This window comes from Manis javanica, chromosome 2 (genome assembly GCF_040802235.1).
Source record: "Manis javanica isolate MJ-LG chromosome 2, MJ_LKY, whole genome shotgun sequence".
Taxonomy (NCBI): domain Eukaryota; kingdom Metazoa; phylum Chordata; class Mammalia; order Pholidota; family Manidae; genus Manis; species Manis javanica.
In genome coordinates, this window is record NC_133157.1 from 48,149,575 (window position 1) to 48,174,066 (window position 24,492).

The 24,492-nt window shown below is 38.9% G+C and overlaps 1 long non-coding RNA gene across 1 annotated transcript; it reads right to left on the minus strand.

The window, feature by feature from the left end:
- Positions 1 to 424: 424 nt before the first annotated feature.
- On the minus strand, positions 425 to 23,742 carry LOC108392275 (uncharacterized). The gene is made up of 3 exons (XR_001851973.3): positions 23,639 to 23,742; positions 22,412 to 22,478; positions 425 to 3,500 (listed from the first exon to the last, which is right to left on the minus strand). It is a non-coding gene; the product is annotated as an uncharacterized lncRNA (long non-coding RNA).
- Between the last annotated feature and the right edge of the window lie 750 nt (positions 23,743 to 24,492).

Genomic DNA, 24,492 nt, shown 5'->3' on the forward strand with positions numbered 1-24,492 from the left:
ATTGTTAGTCTTGTTATTGAAGTACAATAGTTCTTTATATATCCTAGGTATTAAACTCTTATCAGATGTTATTTGCAAATATTTTTCCATTCCATATGTTGCCTTTTCATTTTCTTGATAATGTCTTTTGATGCACAAAAATTTTTCATTATTTTTTTGGTTTGTTATCATTAATCTACAATTACATGCAGAACATTATGTTCACTAGGCTCCCCTCTTCACCAAGTCCCCCTCACAATCCCATTACAGTCACTGTCCATCAGCACAGTAAGATGCTGTAGAATCATTACTTGTCTTCTCTATGTTGTACAGCCCTCCCCATGCCCCCCCATTATACATGCTAATTGTAATGCCCCCTTTCTTTTTCCCTGACCTTATCCCTCCCTTCCCACCCACCCTCTCCAGTCCCTTTCCCTTTGGCAACTGTTAGTCCATTCTTGGGTTCTGTGATTCTGCTGCTGTTTTGTTCCTTCAGTTTTTTCTTTGTTCCTATACTCCACAGATGAGTGAAATCATTTGGTACTTGTCTTTCTCTGCCTGGCTTATTTCACTGAGCTTAATACCCTCTAACTACATCCATGTTGTTGCAAATGGTAGGATTTGTTTTCTTCTTATGGCTGAATAATATTCCATTGTGTATATGTACCACATCTTCTTTATCCATTCATCTACTGATGGACACTTAGGTTGCTTCCATTTCTTGGCTATTGTAAATAGTGCTGCGATAAACATAGGGGTGAATCTTTCTTTTTCAAACTGGGCTGCTGTATTCTTAGGGTAAATTCCTAGAAGTGGAATTCCTGGTCAAATGTTATTTCCATTTTGAGCTTTTTGAGGGACCTCCATACTGCTTTCTACAATGGTTGAACTAATTTACATTCCCACCAGCAATGTAGGAGGGTTCCTTTTTCTCTGCAACCTCACTAACATTTGTTGTTGTTTGTCTTTTGGATGGTGGCAATCCTTACTGGTGTGAGGTGATAACTCATGTGGTTTTAATTTGCATTTCTCTGATGACTAGCGATGTGGAGCATCTTTTCATGTGTCTGTTGGCCATCTAAATTTCTTCTTTGGAGAACTGTTTGTTCAGTTCCTCTGCCCATTTTTTAATTGGATTATTTGCTTTTTGTTTGTTGAAGTGCATGAGCTCTTTATATATTTTGAATGTCAACCCTTTATTGGATCTGTCATTTATGAATATATTCTCCCATACTGTAGGGTACCTTTTTGTTCTATTGATGGTGTTCAATGACCTGGAACAAATAGTTCAAAAATTCATATGGAAACACCAAAGACCCCGAATAGCCAAAGCAATCCTGAGAAGGAAGAATAAAGTGGGGGGGACCTCACTCCCCAACTTCAAGCTCTACTACAAAGCCACAGTAATCAAGACAATTTGGTACTGGCACAAGAACAGACCCACAGACCAGTGGAACAGAATAGAGACTACAGACATTAACCCAAACATATATGGTCAATTAATATATGATAAAGGAGCCATGGACATACAATGGGGAAATGACAGTCTCTTCAACAGCTGGTGTTGGCAAAACTGGAGAGCTACATGTAAGAGAATGAAACTGGATCACTGTCTAACCCCATACACAAAAGTAAATTCAAAATGGATCAAAGACCTGAATGTAAGTCATGAAACCATAAAACTCCTAGAAAAAAACATAGGCAAAAATCTCTTGGACATAAACATGAGCGACTTCTTCATGAACATATCTCCCTGGGCAAGGGAAACAAAAGCAAAAATGAACAAGTGGGACTATATCAAACTGAAAAGCTTTTGTACAGCAAAAAAATTTTTAATTTTGATAGAACTTTTAATCAATTTTTTTTCTTTTGCTACTAATGCTTTCAATGTCATATCTATGCACTGCCAAATCCAAGGTCATGAAGATTTACTCTTGTTATGCTTCTTTCTAAGAGTTTTATAATTTTAGCTCTTGCATTTAAGTTACCCATTTTGAGTTCATTTTACAATGCTTTTAAAAATCATCCTTATTAAAGTAATTTATATATCAAAACATTCATCAATTTTTAGCTTACAATTTGGTGAGTTTTGATAAATGTATACAATTATGTAACCACTACCACACCATGATTTAGAATATTTCCATTACCCCTCAAAAGTTCTCTTGCTTCCTTTTATAATCAATATCTTCTCTGGCCCCTGATGAAAATTAATTTGCCTATGTCAACACAGTTTTGCCTTTTGTAAAATTTCATATAAATGGAATCTGTTGGTATGTAGTATAGCATGTAATCAATGTGATAATATGGTATGTAATGTTTGTGTCTGGTTATTTCACTTATAATAAAACCTTTAGAGATTCACCCAGGTTATATGTATCAGTAATTAATTCCTTTTTATTTCTGAGTAATATTCCCATTGTATGTTTATACTGCAACTTGCCTGCCCAGTCACCAGTTGATGGACTTTTGTTCCTAATGTTTGGTTTTTATGAATGAAGCTGTTATGCACATTTTATAACAAGTCTTTTTATGGACATATGTTTTTATTTCTTTTGAATAAGTCCCCAGAAGTGGGATTTCTGAGTCATATGGTAAGTGTATATTTAACTTCACAAAAACCGCCAAATTGTTTTCTAAAGTAGATATACAATTTTCAGTTCCCAGCAGCAATGCATGAAAGTTTCAGATGCTCCACATCCCCAACTACACTTGTTATTGTCAGTTTATTGTTGTTTCATTTTAGGTATTCTAGTAATGTGTATTGCTGTCTTATATGGAGGGTTTTTTTTTATTAAACTTACTTTTTAGAGTAGTTTTACATTTAAAGGAAAATCATACAGGAAGTAAAGAGTTTCCGTACAGTCCTCTCTCCAACTGTCTTAAGTTTAACATATGGTGTAAGGTAGGGATTCAACTTCATTCTTTCGCATGTGGAATAACCAGCTGTCACAAGACCATTTGTTGAAAGAGTATTGTTTTCCCATTAAATGGTCTTAGCACTCTTGTTGAATTCAATTAGCTATAGATGTATGTGTTCATTCTGGACTTTCAATTCTATTCCACCAATTTATATGTCTATCTTTATGCCAATACCATACTATTTTGATTACTGTAGCTCTGTACTAAGGTTTGAAATCAGGAAGTGGGAGTCTTCCAACTTTATTCTTCTTTTTCAACATTGTTTTGGCTATTTAGGGCCCCATGTAATTCTATATGAATTTGATGATCAGCTTTTCCATTTCTGCAAAAAGGGCCATTGGTATTTTGATAGGGATTGAATTGAATCTGTAGATTGCTTTGAGTGGTATCTCCATCTTAACGTTATTAAGTCCTCCAATTCAATGAATATGGGATGTTTTTCCATTTATGTAGTTCTTTAATTTCTTTCATCAATGTTTTGTGTTTTCAGCATATAAGTCTTTCACCTTCTTGGTTAGATTTATTTCTAGGTATTATATTCTTTTCATTCAAGTGTAAATGGAATTGTTTTCTTAATCTCTTTTTCAGACTGTTCATTGCTGGAATACAAAAACACAAATTATTTTTGTGTGTTGCTCTTTTGTTCTGTGACTCTGCTGAAGTGTTGCCTAAAGGGTCACTTACATCTTTTCATTTAGTCTCCTTTTATCTAACTCTACCCACTTTCCAGCATCATCTCCCATCATTTTCTTCCCTGCAACTGATGGTCCAACCATTCCAAGCTGCTTGTGATTCTTCAAACCCACCATACTTTTTCTCATTGTCACCCTTGTGGTGGTATTTCCTTAACCTGAAATGCCCTACTCCCTTGCTTCTCGGGGTATATGACCAACAAAATCAGCATTACTTAGAGATGAATCACATGCCCTGCCCCAGGTACTTAGTCAGGATCTTCAATTCCAGTGATTTGGATGCAGATTAAATTTGAGAAATCTGGCTCTATTCTCTCCTTTTTTACCAGAACTCTTCCCATTCTTCAAAGCCTAACTCAGATATCACTTCCTCAGAGAAAACTACACCTCCACCCCACTGAACCAAGTAAAGGTAATCATTTCCTCCGTGGGCTATCTCCTTTACATACTTCTACTGTGTTTGTTTTCTCTACTAAACTATGAATTTCTTGAGTCAAGAAACTGAATTGACTTCATTGCTATATCCTCTGCAGGCAATTAACCTACAATAGCTACTTGTTAAATTAGGTGAATAGCCATCCATATGAGAGAAAATTTCTTGTGACCATTTGCAAATACAGGAACTGGATCTCAAGAAAGTTAAAGTTGTGTTGAAATTTGAACCCAGTCCTCCTCATTTCAATACCTGTGTTCTCATCTCTATGCCCTATAGTCATTTTAATTTCAGACAGTGATGAGAAAACCTTAGGATACTGGAATCATCTTCTGCATGTAGGATGCTGCCCATTCTAAAGTCAGCTAGTAACCAAGAATAAGAAAAACAAGACCAATCAAAGAGATTAGTGCTGGTGAATGATTGCATACCTTGGGAAAGCAAAGAGGTATTTTGTGACTTTGAGGTCCATTTGCACAAATCAGTCCTAATGCATGTTCTCCATGCATATGTCTATATGTGTACAGTGACTGCCCTTAAAAAAATGTGCTCAAAGTGTTCTAATGAATGTCTTCCTTTGCACCTGTATGGGAGTACAGGTTCACATGTGTATATTGCACATCTTTGAATAATTATATGTACCTGTAACTGTGTGTCCCAGGCCCTTGTTTTTCGAAGGTGTGCTCCAAGGACCAGAAACATTGGTATCACCTGGAAGTTGGTGGAGATGCAGAAACTTGGGCACATACTCAGACATACTGAGCCAGAATCTGCATTTTTCACTCAGGTCCCTGGGCGATTCACATGTACATGAAAGTTTGAAAAGCACTATTTTAAAATTATCTCAAGTATGTCAGGACAGGTTGTTAAGTCAGGTCTAAGTTCAAGAGGCTGGAAAGCTACCAGAAAGAGAGATGTTTCAGTTACTTGAAGGACACTGGGATCATTATCTCTTGCCTCTGCTCTTCACACACCTGTAGACAAAGTCTAATTTACCACTTAAAAAAAAGAGCACATACGTGTCCCCAAAAGCATGCACAGTGCACTTGAAGCTTTGTTGATACTTTATGATCCAGTTTGACCTTACAGTCTTCCTCTACAAGGATGTCATTTTTCCTCAACAGTCAGAGAAACGTGCCTCTTTCATTCAATAGAGCTTTATCTTTCCTCCCTAGCCACTAATTAGCAAGAAGATAACTTTTCTCTTCACTCAACTTCAATTCATTTTCTTCACTGCCCCTACTTGAAGAAGTAGGTGTGCATATCTAGCTGTCTGGTTTTGTTCTATTTGGAAGGAGTTGAGGAAACAGTTGATATTTCTCAAATTGTTACGTATTTTGAAGAAAATATATGCCTTTTCCTTTCATTTGTTTGGGGAGTCACATTAGTTGATTGCACTGATGCTATCACTTTCCTTATCTATAGTCACCCACTTATTCTGCACCCTAAGCCCTTTCTAAGGCTATAGAAGATATATTAAGGTAACACTTTCTCTTTCTATTGGAGTGACATTCTTCAAATTAAAATAAAAGGTATTTAGAGAAAGCTAAAGATGACAACTATGGGTTACTTCTGAACAAAGGTGCATTAAAACACACCCTTGCCAAAACCTATAATTTATACATCCTCTATGATTTGTTTAATTATTTATACCAAGTACCATATCAAAGATTTAGAAGAATGTGGCATAATGGTTAAGAGCTCATACTCTACAGAATGAACAAGTTTGAATCTTGTCTGGCAATTATTTGCTGTGTGATCTTGGGGGACTTACTTTGCCTCTCTGTTTTCTAGTTTCTTCAACTGTTAAACTGGGGTTACAATAATACCTCAGAGAGTTGGAATGAGGAATATATTAAGCATTCACTGAAACTTTGTTCTTCTTATTATCATTTAGATTTGATAAAATTTACTTCTCTTGGGATTCCATGGAAATGAAACTGTTGCTTTGATCTAGGGGTTATAATTGTTTTAAAAGCTGGGAAGAGATGAGTATATTAATGACAGAAAAAGGGAAGCATTTTCTAAGCAAACACTTGTTGGAAAGCTCTATCTTCACCTCTCAGTGTTGACCTGCCTTTACAGACTATGGAGCACAAGAAAGTAGGAAAGTACTGGTGAGGTGCCTGTTTCTCTTGCTCTCTAGAGTGAATTTGTCGGGGAGCAATCCCCATCAGGGTAGACAGTGAGTAAGAGTGTAGGTAAACCCAACTAGGGGCAACCAGTGGTAAAAGCCAGACTGAACTGTATTAGATGTTACTTGGCTTCTTTTGAGGATCTATATATCCAAAAGTGAAATAATAGTACTTGGTATAACAACATACACACCATAAAAAAGGCTACAACAAATTGACAATGTACCTAAATTGAACAAATACACCTAATTAGAAGTGTTTCATTATGTATTAAAGGAAATCTACAGATATCTGAATATCTTTTAGGCTTCCAAGTCTTTCCTCAACAGTTTGCTTACAAAAATGGCCCAAGTCATGTCCAAGTCCTTCTTTCTTTTGATGCATTATCTTTTCCTGATGTCTTTGTTTCTGTTGCTCTCTTTTACCATAGTGGATAATATTGCCCTTGGAAATTTTATTGTCTTTATTGCTATTCATGTTACCAGAGCCTACATTACCCACCACAATTAGCCACCTGTCCAGTCTTTCTTAGTGACTGCAATTGTGCTTTGCTAATGTTTATTGCACTTTGTTATATGTTGTGGAGAAAGTGAAGGTCCCTATAGCCAAGATTCTCATCTGGCCCTGGTCGGCTTGCTCACTGCACAAGCGTGGGCAATATGTTGTTACTGACTCTATATAAAGAATTCCACCTAGTCCTCTGGGCTGCACGGCTGCACAGCTGCAAGGCTGCAGGAGAGTAGAGGCTGGAGTGATGGCAGAATCGAGGACAGGGACTGAGATGGCTGTGGGGATAGAGAGGTCCAGAGGCCAGCTTGCTGCACACAGACTTGCTGTGAACAGAATTCTTGTGCTTGACCTGACCGTGGGAGTAAAGTTGGGTATAAACCCTTTCACCCCAAGAATGTTCCACTGTCATTTTTTCAGTCTCACTGAACCCATAGTGAACTTGTTTGAGGCTAAACCCACTAGCAACACAATTGGCATGGTTGGTAGGATTCATTGTAGACCAAAGAACAGAACAAGCTGCCCTCCTGAGAGAAGTGTTTTCAGTGAGCTGTGCCCATGGATGGGGAGACATTTGAGTGTCCCCCAGGGGACATGTGGTCTGAGGTGGATTGCCTCCTAGAGGACTGGGACCTACCCCAAGGCTGGGAAGAGGGGGAGGCAACACCTGAGGCAGTAAAGTTGGCCCTCAACAAAATAGGGAAGTCCTTAAAGAAACAGAGTGCCTGTGAGGCTGCAGGAACTCTGGGGTGTTTCTTTCTCATACAACTGAGAAATGCCATAAGGAAGAAAGACGTCCTCCTGCAGGAAACATGAAAAGCGGCAGCATGCGAAAGTGAGCTGTGAGGTGCTGTAGAGAAGGTAAAAAATTTGTTGATGACTGAAGTGGCATCACCATGAGGTGTTGTGGAAGTGGTGAGGGATGTAATGGTAGCCCAAGCAGCAACAGCCTGAGAAGCAGCAGCACAAAAATGCAGGCTGCAAGGTGCCATGGGGCAGGTGAAGGACGTAGTGGTGCCATCAGCCCCAGAAATGAAGGGGAAGCCAAGGTTTGATGAACAGGTGAAGGTGGAGGCCCTGCCGGTACCAGAGGCATCAGTCCCTCCTTGGTTGAAGGGTGGTGGAAAGTCTGAAAGAAAATAAAGACTTGGCAACCACAGGTTCCTCCAGGAGAGGAGCAGCACCCCCACCCTCCACCCTCAGGTTGTGGAGCACTCTATGCTCTGTTCCTATCCTCAGGCTCAAGCAATGAAAGCACAGAAGGAAATACGGTCTGCTACCCGAAGGAAGAATTTAAAGGGCCCCGGGAAGGTCATGAGGACCCAGATGTGGGCTGATTTGATAAAGACAGGAGCAGACAGAGAGAAATTGGATGGAAAGTCAAGTAGAATCTTATTGGAGCTGTGGCAATAATTGAAACATGAGCAGTGGTTCTGGCCACTGAGGATGAAGAAGCAGAAGCCAGAGACGACAACGCAACAAGACCAGCCTGTGTGTCTGCAAGACTTTCTGCTGGAGAGGCTGGAGAAGGTGGATATTGTAAGGTCCACCCATGGTCCTTTAGGTTAACTCATTCGAGTAGAACTGGTTTGAATACAGCCAGGATGACCACCTGGTGGCAATGTACCTCCTCGGACTTGAGGGTTACTATAATTTCTGTTATTTGTATATTGTTGTAGCCTCTGTTGTTACAGTGGAATTTGGTTACAATGTTCAAGGTTTCTCGCACAGGGACCATTGGAGAAGATTGAGAGCACATAGACTGAGCAGTAAGAATCCTGGAGGGGTTGGAGTGTGGAGAAAGTGAAGGTTCCTATGGCCAGGATTCTTGCCTGGCCCTGGTCTGCTTGCTCACTATACACATGTGGGCAAAACATCATTATTGATTCTATACAAAGAGCTCTGCTCAGTGCTCTGGGCTGCAGAACTGCAAGGCTGCAGGAGAGCAGAGACTAGAGTGGTGGCAATGCCGAGGACAGAGACTGAGACGGCTGTGGGGACCAAGAGGCCCAGAGGCAGACACCAGCTTGCTGCATGCAGACTTGCTCTAAGGTGGACAGGATTCTTGTGCTTGACCTGCCACTGTGGGAATAAAGTTGGATATAAACCCTTTCACCACAAGCACACTCCATTTTAATTTTTTTGGTCTCACTGAATCCATAATAAACTTTTTCAGGGATGAAACCCACTGGCAAGACATATGCTCATTACATTTATCTTATTTTTTCATGTTCAGAAGCATTTATTATTGTGTGTCTTTTAGACTGGAGCACAGGGATCTGAGCACTCTTCATCAGGATGTTATTATCCAGTAACAAGTCATGAAAGCAATGAACATGTCTTTAAGGAGTATGGCATTAAAGCCAGGATAAGCCACCAAAACCAGGTCTCCAACCCAAGTGAGCTAAGTACAGTGGCAACCAGTTTGGGAGATAGAGCAATAACAGGAACTGATATGTGGCTTGATGGTGAAAATAACAACAAAAAATGGATCACGTCTCTTGGTTGCCTATATATATCAGGCACTTTCTATCCTTGAACTAAATCCTATGAGGTGAGTATTTTTTTTTCTTTTACAGACAAAGAAATGGAGGTCCAAAGAAGTTCCAGGCTTAACTAAGATGTGACAGAGCCATGATTCTAACTCTTGTCCCTCTGATTCCAAAACTCATCATTCCTCTCTAATTCCATATGGCCCTGGATGGACAGCAGGTACAGAGAAGGAGACACACATGGAAGAGTTTATGTAACAAAGAGCAAGCACACCTGGAGGATTCTTTTTTAGATTATCATACTTTCTTCATGGAAATGATAAGTATATTTTAAGAGGGAAAATCAGAATGTACAGTTGAGACATCCAGGAGTTATTCAGATGAGAGAGGTACCCTGTGGAAGCAGTCTGGAAGCCCAGAAGAGCCAGGTTAGCCTCCAGACCAGACTATTTGTGTCCCTGTGACCTAAACAAATCATAGTGACCCTGTTTCCCCTTTCCTGGAATGGATAATTCTATTATTCACCCTTTAGGGATGAATATGTGACCTACTTTCAGCCCATGAAAACTAAAGCAAATTTGCTATAGTGGGGGCTTCTGGGAAAGATTTTTCTGCCTGATAAAAAGAAAGAAATTCTTGAAAAAGCCTCCTACCCCTTCCTTCCTGCTTCGGACATTGTGCTATAAACATGTGACCTTTGGGTATGGCAGCCATCTTGTGACCATGAATGAAGGAACCACTAGAAGTAAAAGCATTTTATGAAATAATAGTACCCTGATCTTGGAATATCCTTTGTATATCACAGATAGTTTGGAAAGTGCTTTTATATACCTAATCTCACCTAATGCTTAAATAATCCTGTGAGCTGGTTATTATATGTGCTCTAGAAGCATCTACAATTGATAGATTCAACCAAAATGACAGTCAGTTGATAGAAAAAAGTTACCCAATGTTTCCAGATTATTTTTAACTAATCATGTATGGTGTTCTGCAATAGTTTCCAGTGTTGTCAAAAATGAGCTCCTGAAAGGGGCTTTAGACTTCAGCCCCCCGGGATGTTGCAAGAAAAGCCAACTGGTCTAAAGCGCAAGCTTATGTTTTGCTTAGAAAAGAATACTGCAATGGTTAAAGGCAAAAACAGTTAGGCAAACTATAAAGATGCACCAGCACTTGTTGACACAATTTAGAGTCCAATTACTGAGAAAATGCCAGAAGCTCCATGCCACTTCAGAAACTAACTGGAGTGAAGACCTTGATAATCATTTATCATAGAGATTTCATTATCATACATTTGGAGAAATTTCAAAATATAGTTTCAAGGCAAATTCATAGTGGCTTTAAATCATGGGTACATATATTTCCACCTTCTAAGTACAAATAATTTCATTCTGTTAAGTCTTGAAGTAAGAGAGTCAGCAAAAGTACTGTTCATTGTATATAACCAAATGCTATAAACTGACACTGACCTAAAAATGGTAGCACTTGTAAATGAAGTAGAACACAGGGGAAATATATTTGTGTAGTGCTTATCATGTACCAGAAACCATATATTACACAAGCTAATCTGACTCTCCCAACATCCTTGTGAGATAAGCTTATCAGTAATCTATAAAAGTCAGCACATCACAAATTTAATGAAACCACTTTTCAGTGTACAATAGACCACAATATCATCCTGAATTATTAGACTTTCTACACACAGAAATAAAACATTCAAACCATTCAGTTAATTCAATTTTTTTAAATTTCTAGTCCAATGACCTTATTTTATTCCTAGCTGGAAAAAGCCTACATGCTTAATAACTAGAAACAAGTTTTTTTAAACCTTTTAGTTAATTATTTTGAGATGGTACAGCCACAGCATTTGAACGTATTTCAAACAAGCAGTTTAAATGTATTTAGTTTGGGGACATCTGATGTAATTATCCTCCTGTTTCATAAGTGATGAGAGCAGTCTATATGAGTTACCTTATTAAATTACCCCAAAATCCTATGAGGCATGAATTATGCACATTTTACAAATGAGACAAAAAGTTCAGAAATGGTAACATGATGCCAAGGTTACAGAGCAAAAACACGGCAAGGCGGAAGCAAGTATGTCTTGTCCCAAAGCCCATGTCTATCTCCCATTCCTTGCTGTAATCACTGCATGATTTTATGTTTAACAGATGATAGGAAAAAACTCCTTTGAATTTTAAACCAAATGAACTGCTTCACTGGATGTAGGATCTGTTAGACAATTTCTCCTAAATGAGAATTTTATGTATTTACTATATTTGTCTTTTAAAGAGTTGCAGAAGGAGCAAAGGAAAAAGCTGTGCTGTTATTTCCAAGTAATACTACATGAATCATGCCATGGCTGTATCTACTACATGAATACACTGGTATAATCATTCTGGTTTTTAAAGTCCATCTCCAAAGTCCCATTTCTTTGCTCTGTCATGGTGCAACTGATTGTTAACAGAAAGGCCCAGTGCCTACCACTGCCCTCCCAGCCCCCCATAATCAAGCTTAGAATACTTATTCAAATAGTCTGCTGTGGGTAGGCATAGTCTTAGTGAAGTCTGACATTAATTTAAATAACAGTGAAATGACCTGATGGGCATTGGATTAAGACTTTTTTTTTTAGTCTTGCCTTACCTCTTAATGACTAAAATGTTGTCAAGTTACTTAATTTCTCTGAACTTCAATTTGTTATCTAGAAGTTTCTCAAACTGTATTTCTTCAATTTACAATCCATTGGAGGAAAAGGGCTTTTGTAAAATGCATTCAAATGAATTACCAGGAAAATTAAATAGAAAACATAAACCTATAAAATATACACTCATGTTTCAGATTATTAGATTCAACAGGCAAAAAATTACTCTAATTTTTTAAAGTTTCTAAACACATACTCCCAGCATCTCATCTCAATTTCTCATCTCACTGTGGACTGGAAACAGAGTCCACAGCCTACCAGCAATTCAGGAACTGCATTTTGAATAGCACAAATCTTTAAAACAAAGGATAAAAATATCTTTAATCATTGAAGGGTTATTAGAATTCAATGCATAATGTATGTGAAATGCTTAGAGATGCTTTAAAAAGCAAGTGCCTAACAAGTCTAAAACCTAAGGAAATTCTACTCTCATCAATAAAATTAAACCCAGAACCTCTAAGGAAATAGCACCATGTAGAGAATCTCTTGGGGAAAGTAAGCAAGGTAAGGCAGCTAAGGCAACTGATCTTGGGCCCAACCTTATTTTTCCACTAAGATTTTCTTCTTGTTTTCTCTCTTGATCTCACTTACACTCTACCTCTTTATTCCCTTCTTGATGCCACCATGATATTGGCCTCCTGTGGGATGAAATTCCTTCCCATACAGAGTCAGAAACAGAGTACAAGGAATATCAACAACCCAGTTTACCAAGTGTTAAGTTTGGTTCCAAGCCAACTAGTCTGCTGTTTGGTTCCATAAGCCCTTTGGCGTAGAGGTTCTTGAGCCAGATTATGACCACCCAGCTCTGTTCTTTAATTGTAATTAGTCTTTGGCAAGTTGTTCAACAGCTCTGAGCTTCAGCTTCCTCTATAAAATGGGGGAAAAGTAACAAGTACCTGTAGGGTTGTTATGAAGATTAAATGAGCTAATATGTATCAAGAGATGAGTACAGAACCTGAGACATATAAAGCAACCTGGTCAGTAAGTATCAGCTGTTATCATCACCACCATCTTCATCATCATCTCATGGGAACTCCTGGGCCCTCCACTTTTCAGCTCTGGTCAGCACTCACACAGCATAAGTCATTCTGAATGGACCCTAGAAAATTACCCTCCAAAACAAAAGCTCCCACCTAGGACACATCCTGTCATAATCACCCACCTGACTATGATTCTTACTCTTAGATTTAATTTCTACTTGGAGGGATACTCCTTTTCCCTGGGTAATTGGTACAAAGATGATCTCACCTTTCAACTCTTCCCCTACTTACCTGATGTGACTTACCCATATAAGGCTAATATCTATCTTAACACAAATCTCTACTGCCACTTTCATATAACATGCAACACAACTTAATAATACGTTTTGATATCCAGGAAGCCATTTGCTCACTATAGGCTTTCTTTCAATTATCTAGCACCAAAATAACACTGCATAACCAACCACCACAAACCACACAACAATAAACATTTTTATTCATGCATCTGGGAGGTGTGCTCAGAAGCTTCGCTGATCTTGGCTCAGCAAAGTAATTCTTCTGGTCTTGGTTGGACTTGCTTATATGTGTGGGGAATGGCTGGTTGTTCACTGATCTAGGATTGTTTCAGCTGGGGTGACTTAGTTCTGTTCTGTGGGTCTCTCACCCTCCTGTACCCTAACACAGACATATTATCATGGCTATGGCAGAGTACAAGAACAAGTGGAAACTCAGACACTTTCCAAGTCTCTCCCTGTACTTGCACCACATTGGTTAACATCCCATTGGCCAGGTCACAAGGTTGAGCCCAGAGTAGAAGTGGAATAGCACTACAAAGTTACATGCAAGAGGCATTAGTGGTGTGCTTATTAAATGTTAGTTCTGTCTTCCATTTCCTTATATTCTTATCCAATCAGATCCAGAAAACCACTTGCTGATTCATATTACCAAGTCAGAACCCTATGTCAAGCCAACATTTTATTGAAGATACACTCTAGGATTTGGTTTGTTTATTTGTTTTAATGGAATCTGTAGGGTACTTTTTCTTTTCTTTCTTTTCCCCATTAGGCAGAAAAATAGCAAAAGAAAACATTCATTTTTAATAATGGATATCTGAACATTTCATGTCATAATCCCTGGGATGACTTATAACTCCTACTGGGACCAGTCTTCATCCCATGACATTATGCTAGTCTCAACAAATGAATTTAACACACAAGGAATAATACTCAAATAGCTACTTATTAGAGTTGAATGCTTTTCTCATAAAACTCGCAAAATATAAAATGAGCTTTCTTACTACAGGTCGACTCTGGAGAGATTTCCTGAGTTAGGAATTTGATATTTTCTTCTCAAATAAAAAAAATACTGTATTTTTCCTTTCTGAAAGTGTTTCCTAACTAAGTGGAGAATTATTATTTCTATTTCCTGAGGAGGAAAATTATTTTCACTTGCATGGAACTTCCTGGGTGACATCTTGGTCAAACGGAAACTGACTTTGTGGGAGGGTTCCTGGAAGGCAGCAGTGATTTCAGATCATGTGCCCTTCCCCTTTAAGAGCAAAGTCAGAACCTACTCAGCCCCATGCAATCATTAGGAATATATATGACTGTCTATTGACAATATGAGAGGGGAGGGTTACTGTCTGGACTAGCTTGTAGTTGCTTTGGGCTCATTATTTGTGCTAAACAAGGTCCAATGGATAATTCATCCAAAAAATGTATGAAGCAAGTCAACAGAAGTGTATAATGGTAGGATCATGGTGTTGCATAGAGGCCCTCCCACTTTTCCCCATATTGATATCACTGACCTCATATCCTTGCACAAAACTTGGACTCTGGGGGTCAGACAGCCTTGGGTTAGTGTTTTAACCAGGCCATTTAAAACTGTGACCTTGAACATTTGAAGTGATTTTTTATGAATTTGAGGCTACTCATATATAAAATGAGATATGTTTCTTATACCTAAATGATACCTGATCAGAAAATCACTAAATATGATTTTCGTACCATCCCCACTTCATCTCCCCTCCCTCCATCTTCCAACTTTCTTCCCACCTCCTCGTTGCTTTTCTCTCACGTTAGCCTCAAGCTTCACAGACACTGTTTATTCCAGAAAGAGAGAGAGAGACAGTAAAAGCAGCTGCATCTTAAATCTGAAGCTGAAAGCTTCTACAAATGTCTCTGCAAAAAAAGCAGTAACATACTTGAAGCAGGGAGACACCAGAAGAAAGGAAGAGGAGTGTGGAGTCTCATTCTGAGGAGAAGGGGAAGTGTGGGATTTTTCATGTTTCACTGGCATGAGACCCAGGCTCTCAGTGAGAGAGGGAGTGAGACTGAAATTACTGTGATTTTCATGGAAATTATCATTTGACTTTGATCTTGAATAATGTCACTGAGCCAAATTCTGAAGTTTAGGTTTTGGGGATGGGATCTGGGGGACGGAGTGCAGGCTGTGAGAAAGAATAGATGAAAAAAGAAGAGAAGATTTCATTCTGGGAGGAATAATTGTGTGGGTATGTGTGTGTGCTTTGAAAGCAATGGGGGTCGTGGATGCAGGAAGAGGAAATTTTCTTCTCTGCCTTAAGGAATTCAGGTTTCTTAGAAAAGCCAAGAAAAGACTGTTCTTAATTCCCTCAGTTCCGTGCTAGTTATAAACACTGGAGAGAAGATGGGATTGAAGAATGCCTGGTAAAACAGGCACTGTAAACCGTTTATGATCATATTTGTGGCTGCTGGGGTCTGACTTTAATGTCATCTTTTAAGATGTTGCTCACTTAAAGCAATTCTGTTCAATTTTAAATTAAAGAAAAAAACCTATTCCAATATTTTCTTGCTGAAGAAACTCATGTCTTGAGAGGAATACATAATTTAAGTATTTTCACACTTGAAGATATCTATTAATTATGTAAAATAATGTTAAAATAAAAAGCAGTGCATTTTGCAGGTAGGGGCAGAGATCCCTGCAAATGTCCAGTCTTGGCTGGTCTTAACTAGCTGTGTCACCTTGGATGAAGTCATTAACTTCTCTGAGCCTTAAATCCTTCACATGGATTATATGAAGTGTAAAGGTCCTCTCAGCTCTAAAAACTTTAATTATAATTAGTCTTGAGGTGAATATAACACTTAAGGGCTTCTTCAGCTCTAAATTGATCATAATTAGTCTTGAAGTGAATATAACACCTAAAACAAAGTTAATATGAAATGTAAGTCCATTTATCTACTTCTTAGGTTTGGTGGATCTTAATTCTATAAGCAAATTAACTTGCCTGAACTCCAATTTCCTCATCTATAAAATGGAAATCATAATACTGTCTATCCTGTTAGGCTTGTGCAGGTGACATGAGAAAATACCTGCAAAATGCTTGGCATAGCAGCTGGCACTTAGGAAGTGCTCCAAGAATGTAGGTAAAAAAAGAAAAGGCCACTGTGCTTCAGAGTCAGATCACTCTCTAGGGTTCCACTTTGGGCTCTGTGGGCTCTCCATTGTATTTAGATAAACAATATAGAGCAGAGTTGGCAAAACAAAAATTGATGGTGCTGGTGCTGGTAGCAGTAGTGGTGGCACCTAGTCAGGCCCTACTTAAAGTGCTTTATCTGTATTAACTCATTTAATCCTCATACCAACCCTATGAGGTAGATAAAATCATCGTCCACATTTTATAGATGAGGAATCTGAGACCCAGAGAGGTTAAGTAACTTGCCCAATGGCACAAGGCTATAACGATCACCCTCTACTTTCTTTACTTAAGTTGGAAACTTGACACTGTCCCTGAAGTATTTGGGAAAATAAACAAACACTTCAATTCTAGCTTTTTTGGTTTTTCAAGGATGCTCAAAAAGTTAGTTGATTAAATAACGCACAAACCTGTGTCATCCCAAAAAGTTCCACTGGGCCTGTATCTAGCAGTTCCTTCCCACCTGGTGCTAATGAATGTGCAAAAGATGTCAACATTTGTCTAACGACGTTAACTAATGCGGCCCCTGCATGTGATTATTAGTGGAGCTGTGCAGTGGCTTCAGCAAGCAGGTGGTGGAAATTCTTAATGAAGATTGTATACAGATTATAGCATTTTAGTGTGTTTTATGATCAAATTTGCCAAGGGTTCAAAACCTTTTCCACTTGGCTCACTTATCCTCAGCACTAGGAGGAGAGTGTGATGTAAAGAAATAGAAACATGGGAAGACTAAATATAAATTGCATTAGAGCTACCCCATGTTAGAGGACTGCCTCAGAATGCTAATGAGCAAGGCTTCTGTGATGCTTTTTAGGAAAGGAAATGGATGGGAGGCAAAATATGAACTCAGAAGACCAATTTGGACTAAAGAGTACAGGCAGACTATGAGACATTTTTTTCTATTGAGGAATGAGAAATTTTCTAAGAATTAATAACCGTATACACCTAGTTGCATGCATAAGTGAAAAAGTGAACTTGTTGAAGGATTGGATATGGTTAAGAAAGATAAAGAAAATGGCGAATTGCTTTCTATACCAAGAAGAGAAATTTATTCATGATAATGCCGGGAGGTACACTATTGAAAAATGGTTTAATAACAGAAGAACAACTCATGATTCATTCGAGGGAGACAGAATGGAGAAGAAAAATTCTTCTTACTCTGTTCTGCTTTGGGTATGTCACAAGGTCATGCTAAATGTATATGCTAATTTTTTTCACCCATGATTGCAGCAAGCATATTCAAATCCAATTAAATATATTAGCTAAATAGGAAAACAAGACAAGCAGAAAGGATCAAAACCCTACCTCATCATGTTTTGGAAAATATTCTAGGCTTTAAAAGGAAAATTTGCCTCATAGTAATTTCAAAAGCCTTAAGATTTTTTTTTTTGCCATCTCTGTTCACCTTTTACTTGTAATTTCTTCTACTAATCCAATTTTTTGAGATGAAAGAATTTGTATTCAAAATTTTAAATTCTCAGCAATTGCATTCAGACATTACCATTTGTTAGTCTGCATATTGCTTTTTGTTTGGATTTAGAAGTTTGTGCTAACCGTAGTCCAATATTTTACTGTTTACTTTTCCCTATACAAAGTTCAACACGTATTTCTCATTTTCCAAAAGAACAGTGAGTTCAATGGTGGCATATTGGTGTGGATGGTCTTCAAATGTAGCAAATTAAGCCCAAACGTTCTAACCTTCCAATGAGAAGAATATTTAAAGTATCTCAGGGCAGATTATTCTTTTTTCTGTGTAAGATTTGAATTTCTTTTTAGTGGCAAATACTAATTTCTAGTAGCTTGAGCTTATCCAAGAGACATTACTGGCTTTAAGGATGCTGAAATGCTCTTTGTATTCATACTTACTCATCCCTGGAAAAGGCTACCTTTTCATTTGAAGCAAGAGGAGTTAACTGATACACCATTAGTATATACATGCAAATACTATTACAGGCATGCACACACAGGGGTCTAACTCTATACATAATTATTTATGTAGTGGAATGGAGGCAGAGATAATACAGAGCTATATACAATCCAAAACCCTTAAATATTTTAGTTTACAATGTCCTGCTTTAACTTTCATTTGGAACTGGAAATTTTACCAAAATGATATACAAAAATGTAAGTATTTCTTAGGCACTTGCTGTATACTGAGTTCTAAGTACCAGGGGATATCACGGAATATAAAAGGAATACCGAGTAAATCATTTGCTGAGTGATTCAAGCAATCAAAGGTAGGTATAAACTGCACACCTGTGGTGCTATCTAGAGACAGCAAGGCAATAATGGGTCATCTCATATAAAGTAATTACCAGACTAAATTTTGGTGATGAGGCAATAAAGTACAGAGCAAGAGTCTTGGGTGCAATGCATCTTGACTCCTGAGTTGAAAGGCCTAAAGGCTATAGTTTTAAGGAATGGAAAAGCATTCCAGATCTCCACAAAATAAGAGAGGACAGTCCAAGTCAAGTCACTGCTTCCTGGAGGATGGATTGTGGTAAGTGACTTGCCCCGGTCAGAGCATGTCAGTGGCAAGAAAGAAGCTAAAATTCCTGTTTTCTGATCCCTTATTCATTGAAAGTGTAGGGTCCTAGTCTTCTATAATTGGATTAAATTGCACTTCTCCAGTTTTAATAGCTATTTTGAATGTGGCCACATAAGACACAACAGTTTAAATCAGTTTCACCAATTTCATTGACTTGAGTAACTGGGTTTAAAACAATAGCCACATACCACATCAGACAATGTCCTCATCACATTAAAAAACTTTCTCTTCATCACACATTCCCCACATATTTTCTCAGAGCTGGCATTCAATGGGAATGTATCATTATGATAATACAACTTCTTAAAATATTAAAACATTTCTGTTCCAGTTGGTAAATAGTCATATCTTTGGTAGATCTCCCCAAATGCCCTTAACCACCTCAAGAGCTACCCAGACTTCTCCTCAATATGTTTCCACAACCCAGTAATACAAGGGACAAAGCCAGGGCCTTTGAGGAGCTGTTTCAGCATGACAGGCAGCATTCATACTGATTGGCTGCGCTGGGGCCAGCATTCATTCTGATGAGTCTGCCCCAGTGGTGTGCCGGCAGCTAAGCATTATATTACTATACCTTTTCCCCTCTGTGTTTTTGTTCATGCTGTTCCCTCTGCCTTGAATGTTCTTTCTTTTGTCATCTGTTCACCATTTACCTCATGTCTGTTACAGAGAACTGGCTTACACAGTTGTGGGAGTTGGTGAAGCAGTCTCTGAAGGCCATTACCTCCACGTGTAAGGCATTGTAGGTGCAATGCCTCTTGAAGCCCATGCAGTCAGGGAGCCTGGCACCCCCGGCACAGGAAGGAGTGAAAGCTCCTCCATTCTTGCCTCTCACACTGGTGATGAGAGCGTCTGTCAGAAGCCAAAGCCCTTTAGCACAGAGCTAAACATACACACCTGGCCCAGAGGTAAGACAGGTTAAAAGAAGATGGAGGAGAAGGTAAAAAAGCAGTTGGAGGCCCAGCAGCTCCTTCACCCAGAGTGGGAAGGAGCAAGGCAGGGGGCCATACCATAGAGTTCTTTAGCTGGCCTCAAAAGAATTAAACTCACATCCTACCACCTGCTCTGCACAGTCATGTTTTTCTTATGTATTTTTTTGGTAAAGTCTACTCACGGAAAATAGGTCTTTAATGTCAAGCCAAAGATTCGATTTTGTGGAAATACTTTCAAAGAAGAACAAGGAGAAGGAATCCAATTTGGATCTAACCTTTCTTTACTAAAATGATTTCCTTTGCTGCAGACAAGTTTGATTTGGCAACAATATGGATGAGCAAAGTACACAGCAATTCTGATTTCACACACACACACTCCTGAGTTTGTCTCATCAAAACAGATACTGTAACCTAGTCCAGGACTTCTAGGCTAGCCCTAAGTGGCTGGGCAATAATAATAGATTTGTTGGACAGCTAATATAGCCAGTAATTTATTAAGTACTTTCTAAGGAACAGACTGTGTGCTAAGGGCTTTACATGTATTCTCATATCTATAGGTACTACTGTTTATCCCACTTTTTACAGACAACTGAACTGAAACGAAAAGAGATTATATGTCTTAGAGAGAAAGTTAGAGAAATTACTTACCTAAACTCACACAACTAGCTAGTACCAGGGCCAGCATTCCACATTCTTAAATGCCTCATTACACAGCTGTCCCATACTGTGAGACATGCTAAGTGCTAGAGAAGGTGTCTATGTTCATTGCTCACTCTTCTCAATAACCCCTTGAGCTAGGCATTATTATCCTCATTTTATGGATGAGAAACTAAAGTTCAATGATGTTTGTTGCTTTAGTCCATACAGTTAATGTAATAGCAGCCCAGGATTCAAGCCCCACTACTGTCTGAATCAAAAGTCCATCTTCCTTCTGCCATCTTTACTGCCTTTGAGCTTTGTGGTTTTCATACTGTAGATCATAATTTATTAGTGTATAGTGAAAACAATTAAGTACATGCCAACCAACATTTAAAATACTGGAGTAGAATAAAATGAAATGGAAGAGAAGGGAAGAGAAGAAAAGGGAACTGAAAATTTTAGTGTACATCACATATAACAATAAGCATTGCTTATGAGTTTTATTTCAGTGATGTACAAATGTATATGAGAGTACGTGCATGTGTTGGTGTGTTAGGATGTAAAATGCATTTCTTACTCTGGTTGCCATCAAAAGCATTTGAAAGTATCTGTCCTAGCCACTCCATCTGTACTTAAGGTCACTGCCAACAGGTAAATGTTCATGTTTTAATAATAGCTTACTCTCATTGTACACACTTTCTTCTGGCCTTAACCACTTGGAAAGGATGGTTATAATTCTTGATCTGTTTCCTAGTGCCCTGTGAAAATAAAATCATCAAAGAAAACCATATGCAGTTGGTTAACCTGATTTCAACTTAACTAGCTGGGTGACCTTTACCAAGTTACTTAAGCTTTCTAAGCGGGGCCTCCGTGAATTTGACATTCCCCATCCTTAAAGTGGGGTAATTGTGTGCTCATTTATGTTGCAAGGATTGACTGAGATCATGTAAACTTCTTAGCACAGTGCCTGGCACAAAACAATCATTGAATAACTACCAGCTATTATCAAGTTATCTACATAACCTGGAGGAATCTTAATTGAAAGTCTCATATTTAAGAAAATGAAAGGGTAAGGAAAGAAATGTATTTGTTTCAAAACTTGAAAACAAGTCTTGTTTGTAGGTCTATATTCTTTCAGTTTTGTTTATTTACCAGACACTTATTGAATGCCTACTTACTGAATGTGCCAGAGACTGGGCTAATTTACAATGACATCATAAGAAGTCTTTTTAAAGTAAGACCCAAATTTATAGATGCTTCTTAAAGTTCGGGTATATTAGAAGAATACAGTGATAGATAAATCACCCTGGCACCTTGTTTTATGATTGTGACAAGAGTGATCATCACTTACTCTTACACGTAAGCTCTGTCAAACGAACTTCAGTGATAACAGCCTCATTTTTTAAAGCATGTCTCCACCTGGTATCGGATTGACTGAATCTGAGCTCCCCACTTTGCATTTTTACAGCTTGGTCCATTCTTTCTACATGCCACAATGGGAGGACCAATTCCAGGTCCCTCTTTTTCTCCTCTACCCTTTCCCTCCATCACTGATTTTCCTCCTGTGTTCTGCCAATGATCTCTAGCCCTGAGCTATAGGACCCACACTTTTTTTCCCCATATGGACACATTTTCAATGAGAGCTGGATTAGCAAAAATCCAAGTGTGGGTCTTAGGGGAAAAAAGCCACATTACCCCAGGACATTGGTTTCTATTTCCTTGCCACGTATCTTTGCTTTTTGAGACAGGGAGCCAACCACATAAAAATTGCCTTTTGATACTTAAGGTGCATGCATATAACTTAACACTCCTTCTCAAAAGGTTATGTATGAAAGCAGGCCCTCAAAAATGTTAATTGACTTGAATTGAACATAAAAATTATGACATTTTAGCCTGTATTTACTATTAAAAAGTCAAAACCAGTATTTTTTACATTTGTGTGTCCCTTTAAATTTTACAAAATATTTTCACACACATTTTCTTTTATTTCACACACTTACCTATCTTATGCCTCCACTGCCTCATAAAACCAAAGAAGAACAAGGATTGTTTGATGTTTTAAGAACTCTGTGAAGTAGACAAAGCAGATATTTTATCCTCATTTTTCAGACAAGGAATCTGAGACTCAAAGAGATTATGTCTTGCTCAGTGACACTAAGCTCTTCAAGACCAACATTAATGCTGGAGTCTGAGACTTACAGTGGCCAGTGCTTGCCACTCACTGCCTGAGGAGTGGACAGGTTTGGTGTCCAACACACCATGGCTTGGGTCCAACTGCACCACATCCAACAGATGGTCTTAGGAGTCTTTTAGTCCTAGAGCCACAGGCAGCCCCATAATGGCAGGGAAACAGAACCTTCTGGTAGACTGTTTAGCAGGGAGGCCTTGCTAATTTGCACCAGCTGGGCAGTGTTCCTCATTAATATTTGTCAGCATGATCATCACCTCATTTCACTGTGGTGGCAGGGACTCAGCTCCAGAATTCTACATAAAGTAACTGAATCTCTTTCAATGGCTTTGAGAAAACCCAAAGGGCATTCTCTGGACCCTCCTGGGCCTCCAGGCAAGATGTCCTTTCCCATCAGAATGTGCCACCAGGCATTCAGCCAAGGTAATGCTCTGAAGGACCCCACGCTGGGACTCCTCAGCCGTCCATCATGGGCAAGATACCTCAGAAGCCAGAAATTCCAGAGCACAAGTATCGGGGCTTTGCTAAGGAAGCCTAAGGAGAGGTCAATATGCCCTCCCCTGACATGACTCTATGGCACTGGCAGTGCAGACAGGGTCCCAGCAGTGAAAGCTGGAGCTGCCCATGTCATCATGAATTCTCTGATTAAAAAGCAGAACGAGAAGAGCTTTTAATGTTTTGAACAAAAAGGCAGGGCTGAGAGATGCTGACTGAACACCCCGCAAGCACCTTCTACCCGAGGAGGTCAATACCTTCGGGTGGCAGAAACTCACCACACACTGGAGCTGCACAGGGACAGGTGACATAAGAGTGGCACCTGTGCCGGCCAGCTGCCCCAGGCAGCAGCTCCCCTTCCTCCCCACGCAGAAACTCAGAGGCTGGAGGCATAATTGGCTTTTGAGAAACATTACTGCAAAGCTTGTCCTTACCGGTGTGTGGAAGAAGTCGTTTTGTACTGCTTTACTTTAAAGTCAGACTAAATAATCTTAGCAGCAATATTGGTGGGAGGGACCTCATTACCTATTTTTGTATCACTTACCCCACAGAAGAACTTTGCTCATTGCTTTCCAGGTACATAATGTTTGAGTTGTTCAAAAATCCAGGCTTCTTGATTCCTTAACCACTGTCAATGCCACCTAAAACACACCAGGAAATCACGAGTAGAGAGGTTCACTGACTAGTTTAGGCAATGTTGGCCCTCTGGACCCTTTACACAAGTCTGTGTGCTCTGGCCTTGCCCAATAGAGGCACCTAAGATCTGTTTGAGATATGAGTATAATTAAAAATCAGAACTTGGCAGGGATTTTTTGTGGAAAATGGACTCTCCCTAAGCCTTTAGTACACCTAATAGGGGTCGTTTTTCCTGCAGCCAGGTTCTCTTGGGCCAGTGCTGTTAGAGGGATGCTCATTTTATGTTTCACACAGAGTGAACACTAGTCTTACCTATCCTTTCTTGCATTTTAAAGTGCGATTAATGCCGATTTGGTCAAAAACTTCCTAAGGAAGAAAATTCAGTGTACTGGTTTGGTGTAGACTAAGGATGCAAAACTTGTTTAAAGTAAAGAAGATGGTAACTACAGTTAGATTATAGTCTCGAGATTCATGTAAAACTGGTGTCATCCATCCTATTTTGGTTTTCTTGTTCAACCCAGGAGCTGAAACCTTTTCTTCACTGGAGAATGGCAGGAAATAAAGATTTTCCTATATGAAGGCACTTTTTCCGACAATGAATCTCATACCTTACTGAGGAGAGGAAATAGGAAAACTACCTTTTATTTCCCTTACTATGTATATATTCAGTAATTGTCCTAAGCATTGCCTCTAAGCTTTTTGAATAATATCTTGTCTACATAACTAACTGACCTTTCCAGAGAGAGACCCTAGAGTCTAAAA